This window comes from Salvelinus sp. IW2-2015, linkage group LG20, assembly GCF_002910315.2.
Source record: "Salvelinus sp. IW2-2015 linkage group LG20, ASM291031v2, whole genome shotgun sequence".
Classification (NCBI taxonomy): domain Eukaryota; kingdom Metazoa; phylum Chordata; class Actinopteri; order Salmoniformes; family Salmonidae; genus Salvelinus; species Salvelinus sp. IW2-2015.
In genome coordinates, this window is record NC_036860.1 from 22,614,681 (window position 1) to 22,630,447 (window position 15,767).

Here is a 15,767-nt window from a genome sequence, read left to right on the forward strand (position 1 = left end):
TAAGCGCAATAGCGGAATCGCGCGTTGTCTTCAAAAGAAAAGTCCCTAATTGAAATTGACGCAAACGATACAAATAGTGGAATCATATCATATTTAGACTAGATAATATTAAACAATGCTGGAATGTTATATACATTCCACAAATACAATAATTAGTACATTTGGACAAAAAAATCAGTTAATCACACTGTGAATGTATTAGACTTCAGAATTGCATTGGGGGCATACTTACATTTTACTGTACAGCCTTACCTATGGTTTGTGGATCCAGGCAATGGGGTATACGTCTACTCAGTGACACCCGCAGAACACAACTCTGAATAGTTTACACACATATTAGCGTTGTAGCTATTGCAGGACTTTGACTGTGGGAAATCACCTTCCCAGTCAGCCTGTTGTGCATATTGAATATTCATATAGCACTCTATAGCCTTACCTATTGATTAGAGGAGGTGGGTGGGAGGAGCTATAGGAGGATGGGCTCATTCTAATGGCTTATAGTGGGACTCTAAGTAGACTGATACCCCATTGCATGGATCCACAAACCATAGGTAAGGCTGTACAGTAAAATATAAGTTTGCCCCCAATACAATTCTGAAGTCTTATACATTCACAGTTTGAGTTAAACAGATTTCTATTTTTTTTAACCAAATTAACAAATTATTGCTTTTTGTTGAATTTCTATATTCCAACCTTGTTTAGCATTATTTAGTCAAAATATGGCGTGATTACACTATTTTTATCCGCTTGCGTCACGTTCAAAGAAGGACCTTTTATTTTGAAGGCGAACCGCAAACGCCACTATTGTGACTAATCCTTTTTGTGGCTTGCTCACATAGGTCCCTTCGCCCCTATGTACATTTTATACGGACTGTGTTGCGCCATTGAAATGATTCGTGTTAGTCACAGTTTGCCGTGCTTTTGAAGTTTACACAATTGTGCCGAACTTAAATGTCTCTATATAACGTTGTTAGTTTGTGTTTAGAATAGCTAGCTAGCGTCACATACTGCAGTGTCACCTGGAGCGCGCCTCAAGGACGTCGTCTACAAAGTTTCTTTGCYTTGGAAGTTGAGTGGCACGCGCTCCGTTTGGCTATAGCTAGCTAGGACTCTGTTTTCGTACTTATTGGCTAGCAATGTGTTGTCATTCGTAAGTAACATCATATGTTTTAACTCAATCATGTGTTATAACTAGTCATTATTGACAAACGTTAACAAAGTCCACGCTTTGAAAGGTAGTAGCTAGCTACCCAACGTAAGCTAGCTAACGTCGCTACCATTGGTTATAGCTAGCGAAATTAGCTAACGTTGCATGGACGAGTTTGGCGTAACTTGATGAGAGGCAACGTTACAAGTAATCGAATACACTTTAAAAGTGTTTTTCTATTTGCAAGTTAGCTTGTTTACTGGATACGTTATTTCTACATTGGCTTGAGAGGCCAGCCGACGTGTGCAGCCGTGTTTTTGACAGCTTTTTAGAGTATAACGGTAGTCCCGTTTGTCTTTAGAGGGGCGTTTACCGTGAAGTGTCAAACTAGCCGCCCTCAATTTGCTAATGTGCAGCACCAGCTAATGTTTTAATCTGTAACTACTGTAACGTTAACGGTAGCTCGCCAGCTAGCTTGGATATTATGTAATGTCAATGATTATTCTATTCTATTCTACTGTACTGCATCATAGAGTGCTGGTTATGTCAATTCTGCTGTCCATTTAGAATTTATAGCTAACGAATTCATGTTAGTTTTTGCTTACTGCCTGAGTTAAGTAGATTGCTAGCAAAAATAGCTAACTTGACTGCATCCTGTTAGCTTCTTTTTAAACGTTTTCCAGCCCCAGATATAAACTGTAGATAGCTACGTCACGTGAGCAAGGGAATAACAGCGCACGAACTAGCTACATCAATACTTTTTCAACGGGGATGCAGCAAACCATTCAGCGTTACACGAGGAATATTTCCTGTGAAGACGGATTAGAAGCCATAGAGCTCAGAATTCCAGCAAAGTCGAACTGAATGGATATGATCTAGTTTGGAAAACTCCCATTTCTGACTAAGGTAACATGTCGTCGAATGTGTAATTTGATTGCATCTTGTTTACTGTATTTGGTAGCTATCTTGCATGATCTAGGTAGTTACGTATGTTACAGCCATACATCCCGCAACGTTACCTCATAACGTTAGTAGATATTTTATTGTGCAATGATTCAGCTATAAGGTAGTGTGACCCCTGTGCTCTCTTCTTTAGTTCGACGCCCTTGTCAGTGTAAAAATTAGGCGACTCAGTAGAGCATTATATCGCCATGTCAATCCCCGAGCCCATTGGTGATTTTATTAGCCACATTAAGCATACAAGCTTCATGTACATACTTTAGTTTATATMATGTGATAATCACTTTCTCCTGTTTAACTTGATGCAATTCCCAGTCGCAGCCAACAGGTTGCACCACTGCGACCCTTCATATTTAGCTAGCGAGAACAGGGGTCTTCAACCTTTTATTTGCCAGGGACCCCCTCGCAGACAACCAGGGACCACCCCACACACAACTGTTCACCTCTTGTCTTGTTGACAGGTGAATGATAATGGAAAGGAGAAGTAATCAACATGTTAAGATTAATAGATTTGGTAGATTGATTTCCCGCATAATTGGAGCAAGTGTAAACGCTTACCTTTCTAGCTAATAGGCTGTTAACTCATTTTTTTGCTAAGAGCAGCTGTTTAGTTGGTTAGCCCTGTGTTCGTGAAAATTAATATTCAAGTCAAGAAAGATTGTCTCAGTCAGTGGCACTTGCTGCACTGGTAGGCTATTATTGTGTGCGTTTTCAAAGCCTATGCTAGGTACTCCAGTGAGTGTAATTGGCTCAGTATTAGGAGTTGAGAAATAAAGTTGTCGTCATTAGCAGGGTTGGGTAGGTTTCTTTCTAAATGTAATCAGTAATGTAACTTTTGGATTACCCTAACTCAAAAACGTAATCTGATTACATTCCGTTACTTGTAGATTACTTTCCCCTTAAGAGGCATTAGAAGACAAATGTATGTTGCAGGATAAATCAATGTTAAAGTTTACATAGCTGGCCATATGGATGTTACGTTTTACTTAATGGGTTGGTTATGTAGGCTTCTAACCCATTGCGTTCTACTACATATAACAATATGATTAAATGAGACTTTGGTTTTTAATGTAAATATATCAGAATTCCAGTCATTCCAATAAATGAATAAATATGGAAGTATAGATTAGCCAAATTGTTTTACCTGAGCATGACCCCAAAACTAAGGACTTATTAGCCAGTCGTACTTTGTTGTTTATTTGTTGTCATGGTGGACTGATTGGGCTCATTGATTTGAGTTGAAAAATAAATGCTGCGCTCATGGAATGGCATGCTTTGAGCACTACTGAAAAGTGCATTTGCTGTAGGCCTATTGTTTACCTTTTTGTTGGTGACACTTTGATATCTTGATAATATGCAGCTGTTTTAAAGGGTAAATCCACAGGTGAAACAATAACAAAATGGTCGCCCCGCCTCTTTTGGTAAAAAGCTGAGGGATAGGCCTGGAGAAATGTAACCACTCTTAGATTAATAGACAGAGCTATGGATGCAAGGACTGACCCTCCATGATATACAAATAGTTGTTTTAATCATGTTATGAGGTTATACAGTGTTTTTTTTTTTTTTTTTTTACATGTACAATGTTTACAAACATTGGTGTAAAACAAGCTTATATTTTGGGTTCTCATTGAGTGTGACAGTTGAACTAAGCTCATGAGGCATAAGTTATATTCCTCAAGAATCAATGGATATATATTTACTCATTCACTCACACACTCTCTCTCTCTACCGGTCAAAAGTTTTAGAACACCTACTCATTCAAGGGTTTTTCTTTGTTTTTACTATTTTCTACATTGTAGAATAATAGTGAAGACATCAAAACTATGAAATAACACACATGGAATCATGTAGTAACTAAAAAAGTGTTAAATAAATCAAAATATATTTCAGATTCTTCAAAGTAGCCACCCTTTGCCTTAATGACAGCTTTGCATGCTCTTGGCATTCTCTCAACTAGCTTCATGAGGTAGTCACCTGGAATGCATTTCAATTAACAGGTGTGCCTTGTTAATTTGTGGAATTTATTTCTTAATTTGTTTGAGTCAATCAGTTGTGTTGTGACAAGGTAGGTGGGTATATAGAAGATAGCCCTATTTGGTAAAATACCAAGTCCATATTATGGCAAGAACAGCTCAAATAAGCAAAGAGAATTGACAGTCCATCATTACTTTAAGACATGAAGGTCTGTCAATGTGGAACATTTCAATAACTTTTAAAGTTTCTTCAAGTGCAGTTGCTAAAACCATCAAGTGCTATGATGAAACTGGCTCTCATGAGGACTGCCACAGGAATGGAAGACCCAGGGTTACCTATTTTGCAGAGGATCAGTTCATTAGAGTTACCAGCCTCAGAAATTGCAGCCCAAATAAATGCTTCACAGAGTTCAAGTAACAGACACATCTCAACATCAGCTGTTCAATGGAGACTGTGAATCAGGCCTTCATGGTCGAATTGCTGCAAAGAAACCACTACTAAAGGACACCAATAAGAAGAAACTTGCTTGGGCCAAGAAACATGAGTAATGGACATTAGACCTGTGGACATTTTTCCTTTGGTCTTGAGTCCAAATTTGAGATTTTAGGTTCCAACTGCTGTGTCTTTGTGAGACGTGGTGCTGGTGATCTCCGCATGTGTATTTCCCATCGTAGAGCATGGAGGAGGAGGTGTTATGGTGTGGGGGTGCTTTTCTGGTGACACTGTCAGTGATTTATTTAGTATTCAAGGTACACTTAACCAGCTTGGCTACCATAGCATTCTGCAGCGATAAGCCATCCCATCTGGTTTGGGCTTAGTCCCACTATCATTTGTTTTTCAACAGGACAGTGGCCCAACACATCTCCAGACTGTGTAAGAGCTATTTTACCAAGAAGGAGAGTGATGGAGTGCTGCATCGGATGACCTGGCCTCCACAATCCCCGACCTCAACCAAATTGAGATGGTTTGTGGATGAGTTAGACCGCAGAGTGAAGGAAAAGCAGCCAGCAAGTGCTCTGCATATGTGGGTACTCCTTCAAAATTGTTGGAAAAGCATTCCTTGTGAAGCTGGTTGAGAGAATTCCAAGAGTGTGCAAAGCTGTCATCAAGGCAAAGGTTGACTATTTTAAGATTTGTTTAACATATTTTTTGGTTACTACATGATTCCTTATGTGTTATTTCATAGTTGTGATGTAAAAAATAAAAACCTGTGTGTAAGTCCAAAAATAGACAAAGGGTCAATCAAAAGTGTGCAAGTTTGAGCATGTGTCCATTAGGCCTGTGGATTTTTTTAATCAGTGAATTAGATTGAGCAATAAGCCCCACTTTTTTATTTTGTAGTCTTGGCTCCGCACTATGCAGCTGTTGCAAGAACACTTTTTTCCACTGGCTGTCCACTGGTTTCAAAAACAATGATTGCTAGGCAGCTTAAACTTCTTGAATTGAACCATTATTGGGTTCAAATACAATTTTAGATTTGTGAACAGCCATCCACAATCTGTAAGGCGCAAATAGCTAAATGAGAGCAGCAGTGTGATTCACATCAATGCGCTTTGTAGATATCAATAATAAGTGATAGCCGTATCGCCGTAGACTACACCACTGCAGTTGTCCTTACCTCCAAGCATTTATTCAAGTTGGATAAACTTTGGATGCCGACAGCAGTTGCACCATTTGAAGACGTAGCCTAAAAAAGCCTATTCCTACTCTTCTCCCACGATCCATGAAACACATTTGGTGTGCCATGATTGTGATCTCTAACTTGTGGTCAGACTCATTTAGGTGGAACAAACTTAAACTTGCTCCTTTTTTCAATGCTGATTTGAATTTCATTGAAAACAACAGAAGGGTCAAAGATTTTTTTTAAACTGGAGATTTAAACGATGATGGCGAATCCTCCTGGTTTATCGACCTTGCCATCGTACTGAACTAGTTCCTGACTGCGCTTCACAGAAGGACAGTTTTTAAATGTGGCAATTTAAGATTTACATTTTGATTACAACGTGCGCATAAGTTCTAGTTAACAGAATAGATTAATGTTTTTTCAGCACAGATTTACTCAGGAGGCATACAACAGTGTAGGAATAGAATAGGTCCAGTGTTTCACATTTTTTCTTATGCTTTCATTCGGCCTCACAGTGCGGACCGAACCGAGGTCCCCGTACTGAACGGTTCGATACATGTATGGTGTGGCGTGTGTGTGTGTGTGTACTATATAGGCACCTGAGCTGAGCCATAAGGGAGACTAGGCATTGTCGTGACGTGAATTTCATTAATGTGATGACTGTTATTAACCTCTCTGCGCACAGATCACTTTAACGGGATCATTTCCCTAAACAACCGCTGAATTGCAGGGCGCCAAATTCAAAAATATTACTAAAAATATTTATAATCATGCAATCACAAGTGAAATATACCAAAACACAGCTTAGCTTGTTGTTAATCCACCTATCGTGTCAGATTTTGAAAATATGCTTTACAGAGAAAGAAATCCAAGCTTTTGTGAGTGTATCAATCAATGCTACAACAGCTAGCCCCAAATTAGCATGGTCACGAAAGTCAGGAAAGCAATAAAGTTAATCGCTTACCTTTGATAATCTTCGGATGTTTGCACTCACGAGACTCCCAGTTACACAAATGTTATTTTTGTTCGATAAATATTACTTTTATAACAAAAAAACGCCATTTGGGTTGCGCGTTATGTTCAGAAAACTACAGCCTCGTTCCGTTCGACAAATTCCAAAAAGTATCCGTAATGGTCGTAGAAACATGTCAAATGTTTTTTATAATCAATCCTCAGGTTGTTTTTAACAAACATAATCGATAATATTTCAACCGGACCGTAACCTATTCAATAAGAGAGAAAAGGAAAATGGAGAGCTCCCCTCTCGAGCGCAGGAACTATTCAGAGGACACCTGACTACTTTTGAAAAATCTCGTTCATTTTTTCAAAATAAAAGCCTGAAACTGTCTAAAGCCTGGTCACAGCCTGAGGGAGCCATTGGAAAAACAATCTGATTGATACCCCGTTCAATGGAAGAAAGACTGGCCAGGAAACACAGATTAAAAAAATAAAATAATATCACGTCCGGGATTAGATTTTCTCAGGTTTCCCCTGCAGAAATAGTTTTGTTATACTCACAGACAATATTTTGACAGTTTTGGAAACTTTAGAGTGTTTTATATCATAATCTGTAAATTATATGCATATTCTACGATCTGGACCTGAGAAAGTCAGTTTACCGTGGGAACGTTATTTATTTAAAAAAATCACACAAAAAAATCTGACCCCTAGCCTCAAGAAGTTAATTCAATCCACTAACTATTTTTAGTTGTTACCCGATTAAAAAAAAAATATATATATATATATAGGCTGGGCTGGGGTTCTTGCGGATCCAAGAAGGTTGCGACCGATCAGAATGAGACTGATATGAGGTAATGATTAATAAGTGACTGTTATAGATATATAATTTATATCTTCTAGTTTAATTCGGGAGATGGTAACTCATTAAAAAACGTATTCCGTGGTCCCCAAATTGTTACGATAAAAGAAAAATAAATATATATATATTTATTTTTATTTTATCGTAACAATTTGGGGAACCACGGAATAAGTTTTTTAATGAGTTACCATCTCCCGAATTAAACTAGAAGATATAAATTATATATCTATAACAGTCACTTATTAATCATTACCTCATATCAGTCTCATTCTGATCGGTCGCAACCTTCTTGGATCCGCAAGAACCCCAGCCTAGCTCATTATTCAGTACTACACAAATTTTATTTATTTACTAGCTACTATATAATAACACAGAATAACATGCACACTTACATGAGACAAAGGTCCCTAGTAGACTGACAAGATATGACGGCTTGTTACAACATAATGTTGCAGATGGGGAAAGAGGGAGAGAGAGAGGAAAAGGACACTTATCGTGGACAAATTCTAGGACTTTTCTCATATTAATCATATACCTTGCACACGAACCACTGCCCTTTTGGGATAAGAAAATAATGAATGCATTTACGCGTTGAACGACTTTGTTTGTTGTCCATCTCGGTCAGGACCAAGCTCTCTCGGAAGGTTGTTTCTTTGGGCTCTCCCGGGGGTGTAAGMCTCTGATTGTCCACCAGAGGTCACAATGTCCTTAGTTGTCTGTGGCTTCAATGATTCACCAGTGATTGTCTGAGGTGAACTTCTCCTCTCTTCCTCGGGTAGATTGTCAAAGTTCCAAACTCACTTTACACGCGCAGCTGCAGACTGGCGGGGTCCTGATCTGGTAAGTTCATTTTCTTCAACTCGTGTTGAGAGTTTCAGTTTCTAACCATTTCAACGTGTGGACCATGGTCTCACATCTTTTGGTCTGATATATTAATTCTTAGCGAGTCCTTTTAAGCACTCTGGTCGGAAAGGGCGGTTCCATCACGCTGACAAGCTCTCTGACCTCATTTGGAGCGTGGCTACTTAATGTGCTAAGGATATGATTAGAAGTTCTCTTATGACTCCTAAAATCAAATTCCTATCTTAACAAAAATAGTTTTACCCATTTTCATATCTCAGACAATGTATTGGATGGAAACTTGACAGCTAGAGGGGGTTTCCTTCCTAAGTTACAGTATTTGGTTCATACAGTTTTTAATATCCTCACAAAATGAAAAGTAATATGACATTGGTCAGCAGGGACCTAAAGAATATTCTCAACATTCCTATATTCGCAGCATTGTTCCAATATTAACTTTTTTGGATGATAGTTTTTGCAGCAAGTCTTCTGTAGACAAGGACATTCCTTTACCAATACTGAAGAGCAAGGGGGAGATTCCCCTCCTGCCTATGTTATGACAGAGTGTTAAGGTGTCAGAACATTATCAAAATGTTTTTTTTGTGGCAGAAATGCCTTGAACATGTGAACTTTCATGTGCCTTAACAAACCTGTATGCCATCTTGTAAATACAAATAAAATTGTTCAATTACGAGCCTCGTTGGTTAAGCCACATAAAAAGACCACAACCTTCCCACTAGCCATGATTGGCTGAGATAATGAGTGGGCTGGACATACAGAGAGAGGAGTTCGGATTGGTCTGCCATAGAGGGCTTTTGTCTATTTAAGTTGGTCAGTCTGTTGGCTATCCTGTCGAACGTGGCTTTAAAAAAAAATGTTGATGCATAAGTGTTGCTCTCCACTTTCTGGAGGATCGAGTTTTGAAATCAGTGGAATTAGAGTATGATAGCTAAAGAGCTGGGACAACACCTGCTTCAGGATTATGTCTTCAAACTAAGGGCATTTGTGTCATGGATCCGTGACAGGGAGACACATCCAACATGCATGATTATGTATACAGGTAAGATGGCCTAGCTATCTACATTTTCAGATATTACACGTTTCTAATTTTGACAGTGGTTTTATCTCAAGCTAAAGTGTACATTAGCTAGCGTTAGCTGGCTGGCTCGTTAGCTAATGTGTGTGTGATCTTACATGTTGTTTACCTAGCGATGTTCATTGTTTACCTAGGTAGCTAGCTACATGTCTTAAGCTGAAGTTTACAACACCAGTTGAATATGTCCGGTGTCAGTAAACGTTGGCTAAAAAGCATAATGAAATTGTTGGTTAGTCTGTTTTCATGTTATCCAGAGGTAAACCAATCAACGACCAGAGCGTCAAGTGTGTGTGCTCTGAAAGCAAGGAGATAGATGGTTGGGGCTAAAGCTTAAGAGGGTGTGAACGATGCTGAATGTGTAGACGACGAGCTTTCTCACCAAACAATAAAATGCCACTTATCAACTTTCAAAGCAGAATTACTTTCCCATTGTTCCTCAAATGCAGTGTATGATATACCATGTTGTAGCTCTGAGTCTCTACTATTTATCCAATGTAAAAAATAAAATAAAAAATTGTTACATAAGACCGAATCCAGGTTGTGAGTCACAAATTGTTACAGCCTTATTCTAAAACTGATAAAATTATTTATCAATCTACACCCAATACCCCATAGTGACAAAAAACAGAAATACCTTATTTACATACATTTTCAGACCTTTTGCTATGAGACTCGAAATTGAGCTCGGGTGCATCCTGTTTCCGTTGATCATCCTGAATGTTTCTACAACTTGGGAGTCCACCTGTGGTAAATTATATTGATTGGACAGGATTTAGATTATTATTATTTTTTAAATCAAATGTGTTTTTTGGGGGGCAGAAATGCCTTCTGGAACATGTGAATTTTCATGTGCCTTAATAACAAACTTGTATGCCACCTGTTAAATTACGAGCCACAGACAAAGTCGGCAACCTTCCCGCTAGCCATGATTGGCTGAGCTATTGAGTGGGCTGGACATTCCGAAAGGAGTTCGGATTGGTCTGCCATGTAGCACGTTGGAGCTGGTCAGTATGTGTAGGTAATCCTGTCTAACGTGGCTTTAAAAAAAATGTATTCCATAATAGAACTGCGTAAGTGTTGCTCTCCACTTTTTTGAGGACCGACTTTTGAAATCAGTGGAATTACAGTATGATAGCTAAGGAGATGGAGAAAACACCTGTCTCCGGATTACATCTTCAAACTGAAGGCATCCACAACCATAGCATCCGTGACAGAGAGGGAGAAGCCTCCATCCATGTATACAGGTAAGATAGTCTAGCTAGCTACATTTTCAGATATTACACTTCTAATTTTGTCAGTCGTTTTCATTTCAAGTTAGTGTACTGTTAGCTGGCTGGCTTGCTTGCTAGCTAACGTTACGTGTATGATCTGTGTGGTAATATTATTTGTATCGGAGCCATTTGCTTTGCTAGTTATAGCCTAGTGTTAGCTAGCTAACATTGAACCTGGTTGATTAGCTACCTGCAGATTCCTGCAGGGTAGTAACGTCATGAGTTGGGATTATGGTTCATAACATAAAACCAGCCTAACCAGCTCTGTTAGGGCGAGTAAAATGGTCAGAGTTAGCTGTTCTCTCATTTGTCTCAGAAGTAGCTATTAAGCTAGCGAATGTTAGTTTGGGGGTTTGACTGCTGGATCAACCCTTTGAGATGGGTGGGGCTAAAGCTTAAAAGTGTGTGAATGATGCTGAATTGGTGTAAACAAAGACGAGCTCTCCAATAGGTGTACCAAAACATTCAAAGGCGATGGTTGTCCTTCTGGAAGGTTCTCCCATCTCCACAGAGGAACTCTGGAGCTCTGTCAAAGTGACCATCGGGTTCTTGGTTACCTCCCTGACCGAGGCCCTTCTCCGCCAATTGCTCAGTTTTGCCGAGCGGCCAGCTCATTTAAGAATAATGGAGGCCACTGCGCTCTTGGGGACCTTCAATGCTGCAGAAATGCTTTTGTACCCTTCCCTAGATCTGTGCCTTGACACAATCTCAGAGCTCTACGGACAATTCCTTCGACCTCATGACTTGGTTTTTGCTCTTACATGCACTGTCAACTGTGGGACCTTATATAGAGAGGTGCGTGCCTTTCCAAATCATGTCTAATCAATTGAACTTACCACTGGTGGACTCCAATCAGGTTGTAGAAACATCTCAAGGATGATCAAAGGAAACCGGATGCACCTGAGCTCAATTTCAAGTCTCATAGCAAAGGGTCTGAATACTTATGTAAATATTTCTGTAGAAGAAAAAATGATGGCATACATCTGTAGATGGAGGGAACAAAAACAATTGTCAATTTTAGAATAAAGCTGTAACGTAATAAAACTTTCCAGAAGCACTGTATAGGGATAAATTGAAATGTTTCTTACAGAAGAAATATGAAATGTATAAGCAWGGTAGCAATTGAAAGGGAACAGTTTGGAGATTATGGGAAATTGTTAAACCAAAGTTGTGGACCCAACAATTGACAAGACTAAATCCAAACATTACACTTGATTTTATGTACATTTTACATTTACTATACTTTTGGCCACATTTGTTAACGAAATCTGAAAATACGCTGGATACATTCAGTAAGAATATTCCTGTAAATGTGGGGTAGGACAAAAAAAATGCAAGGGTTTGAGTGAGAGGACTAGTCACCACACACCTCTCCAACGTGTGCACTTAATTCCATTATTGAACTTTTAGATTTGTGTGCATGGTTAGATACTACTGCACTGTTAGCGCTAGGAACACAAGTGTTTTGCTTCTAGAGGTCGACCGATTTTATGATTTTTTCAACTCTGATACCGTTTTATGCAAGCAGCATACCACCCTGCATCCCACTGCTGACTTGCTTCTGAAGCTAAGCAGGGTTGGTCCTGGTCGGTCCCTAGATGGGAGACCAGATGCTGCTGGAGGTAGTGTTGGTGGGCCAGTAGGAGGCACTCTTTACTCAGGTCAAAAAAAAAWWAAAAAATATCCCTATGCCCCAGGACACTGCCCTGTGTAGGGTGCCGTCTTTCGGCTGGGARGTTAAACGGGTGTCCTGACTCTCTGTGGTCACTAAAGATCCCATGGCACTTATCGTAAGAGTAGGGGTGTTAACTCCGGTGTCCTGGCTAAATTCCCAAGCTGTCCCATACCATCACGGTCACCTAATCATCCCCAGCTTACAATTGGCTCTTCATCCCCCTCTCCCCTATAACTATTCCCCAGGTCGTTACTGTAAATGAGAATGTGTTCTCAGTCAACTTACCTGGTAAAATAACGGTAAAATAAAAATTGGAGGACCAAAAAAAGCCGATGCCGATTTTTATATATTTGTAATAATGACAATTACAACAATACTGAATGAACAATGAACCCTTTTAAATATTTTTACTTAATACATAAATAAAATCAATTTAGTCTAAAATTAAATAATGAAAGATGTTCAATTTAGTTTAAACCATGCAAAAACAGTGTTGGAGAAGAAAATAAAAGTGCAATATGTGCCATGTAAAAAAGCTAACGTTTAAGTTCCTTGCTCAGAACATGAGAACATATGAAAGCTGGTGGTTCAATATTCCCAGTTAAGAAGTTTTTTAGGTTGTAGTTATTATAGGAATGTCGACATGTCGACCATTTCTCTATACCATTTGTATTTCATATACCTTTGACTATTGGTTGTTCTTATAGGCACTTTAGTATTGCCAGCCTAATCTCGGGAGTTAATTGGCTTGAAGTCATCAACAGCGCTGTGCTTCAAGCATTGCTAAGAGCTGCTGGCAAATGCAGTAAAGTGCTGTTTGAATGAATGCTTACGAGCCTGCTGCTGCCTACCACCGCTCAGTCAGACTGCTCTATCAAATGTCAAATCATAGACTTAATTATAATATAATAAACACAAATACGTCATTAAAATGGTTAAATCCGGAAACTATCATTTCGAAAACGTTAATTATTTCAGTGAAATACGGAACTGTTCCATATTTTATCGAACGGGTGGCAACCCTAAGTCTAAATATTGCTGGTACATTGCACAACCTTCAACGTTATGTCATAATTATGTACAATTCTGGCAAATTAGTTCACAGTTCGCAACGAGCCAGGCGGCCCAAACTGTTGCATATTCCCTGACTCTGCTTGCACTGAACGCAAGAGAAGTGACACAATTTCCCTTGTTAATATTGCCTGCTAACATGAATTTCTTAACTAAATATGCAGGTTTAAAAAAAAGAATAATAATTTAAAAAAATAACTTCTGTGTATTGATTTTAGGAGAGGCATTGATGTTCATGGTTAGGTAAATRTGTGCAACGATTGTGCTTTTTTCACGAATGCGCTTTTGTTAAATCGCCCGTTTGGCGAAGTTGAAGTAGGCTGTGATTCGATGATAAATTAACAGGCACCGCATTGATTATATGCAACGCAGGACAAGCTAGTTAACTACACATGGTTGATGATATTACTAGGTTAACTAGTGATTATGTGAAGATTGATTGTTTTTTATAAGATAAGTTTAATGCTAGCTAGCAACTTACCTTGGCTCCTTGCAGCCACAAGGTCCTTTTGATGCTGCACTCGTGTAACAGGTGGTCAGCCTGCCGCACAGTTTCCTCGTGGATTGCAATGTAATCGGCGTCCAAAAAGGCTGATTATCGATTGTTATGAAAATTTGAAATCGGCCCTAATTAATTGTCCATGCCAATTAATCGGTCAACCTCTATTTGCTACACCTGCCATAACATCTGCTAAGAATGTGACAAATAAAATTTGATTTGACATGACCAAATGAGCTATGCAAGACTTAGTATTCAAAACTAACTGTGCAAGAGATTTTTTTTGTAGGCAGAGCGCATTGAAGTAGGATTGTATTGATAGGCACGACTCAGTCKCATATTCTACACGGGCCGGTGCACCATAACCAATCAGAGCTGCAGTAGGCCTATATGCAAATACTAATTGCATGTATGGATCTGTGCCATTCACTTTGAACTGGACTGTGTTTACGGCATGAGCGGTCGGAAGTAGATGCGCTTGTTTTGAAATCAAAGCGAGAGCTGCATGCAGCAACCTGTGCACATTTGTTATATTCTTTGCTAGTTAGTGAGTTATTAGACCAGTTATAGCTAATTTCTAGTCAACAATGTGAGTGATTGCTTACTACAAGAGCACAAAATGTGTACATTTCTAAACATCTTTGAAAAGCGAGTCAGGTAAAAAGCTTTCTTTTTTGTCTTAAAGGGCAATGTTGTATTTTGAGATGGGCTTTAAGTAGCCAATAGGCATAGGGTATCATAATTTGTCTGATTCTCTGTAATAATGGTATGGGAATAATATTGCATTTTATTTTGGTTTCTTGTATCAATCACAACATTTTTCAGTCACCACCTTGTCTGAAGGACAAGTGTGTGTAAACAGGTTAAACTAATAACACACAAATTATTGTATTTTTCTTGTCTATGTTTAAATTATATATTCAATATTCTCAGTGTAGGTTGGGAAAAGTTTGTGAACCCCTAGGCTAATGACTTCTCCAAAAGCTAATTTGAGTCAGGAGTCAGCTAGCCTGGAGGCCAATGAATGAGACGATGTTGGTTAGAACTGCCTTGCCCTATAAAAAACACACACAAAATTTTAGTTTTCTATTCACAAGAAGCATTGCCTGATATGAACCATGCCTCGAACAAAAGAGATCTCAGAAGACCTAAGATGAAGAATTGTAGACTTGTATTAAGCTGGAAAGGGTTACAAAAGTATCTCTATAAGCCTTGATGTTCATCAAGCCACACTTAAACAAATTGTCTGTAAATGGAGAAATTTCAGCACTGTTGCTACTCTCCCTAGGAGTGGCCGTCCTGCAAAGATGACTGCAAGAGCACAACAGCGCAGAAGGCTGAGGTTAAGAAGAATCCTAGAGTGCCAGCTAAAGACTTCCAGAGTCTTCTGTAACATGCTAACATCTCTGTGGACGAGTTTACGATACGTAAAACACTAAACAAGAATGGTGTTCATGGGAGGACACAACGAAGAAGCCACTGCTGTCCAAAAAAAAACATTGCTGCACGTCTGAAGTTTGRAAAAGTGCACCTGGATGTTTCACAGCGCTACTGGCAAAATATTCTGTGGACAGATGAAACTAGATTTGAGTTGTTTGGAAGGAACACCCAACACTGTGGGGGAAAAAAAGCACAGCACAGCACACCAACATCAAAACCGCATCCCAACTGTAAACTATGATAGCGGAGCATCATGGTTTGGTGCTGCTTTCCAGCCTCAGGGCCTGGACAGTTTGCTATCATCGACGGAAAAATGAATTCCCAAGTTTATCAAGACAGTTTGCAGGAGAA

The 15,767-nt window shown here is 39.2% G+C and overlaps 1 protein-coding gene across 9 annotated transcripts in view; it reads left to right on the forward strand.

The window, feature by feature from the left end:
* The first annotated feature begins 834 nt into the window (after positions 1-834).
* The window catches only part of LOC111980383 (glucocorticoid receptor), a 101,806-nt gene continuing 86,873 nt past the window's right edge, over positions 835-15,767 (forward strand). For 2 of the 9 annotated variants that reach the window (XR_011481714.1, XM_070449272.1), the window contains exons 1-2: positions 835-2,053; positions 8,304-10,704. The gene's annotated coding sequence lies outside the window, so the exon portion shown is untranslated. Of the gene's footprint in view, positions 2,054-7,662; positions 10,705-15,767 lie in introns of those variants that run through there. The other 7 variants (XR_011481718.1, XR_011481715.1, XR_011481717.1 and 4 more) reach the window with 6 other exon arrangements.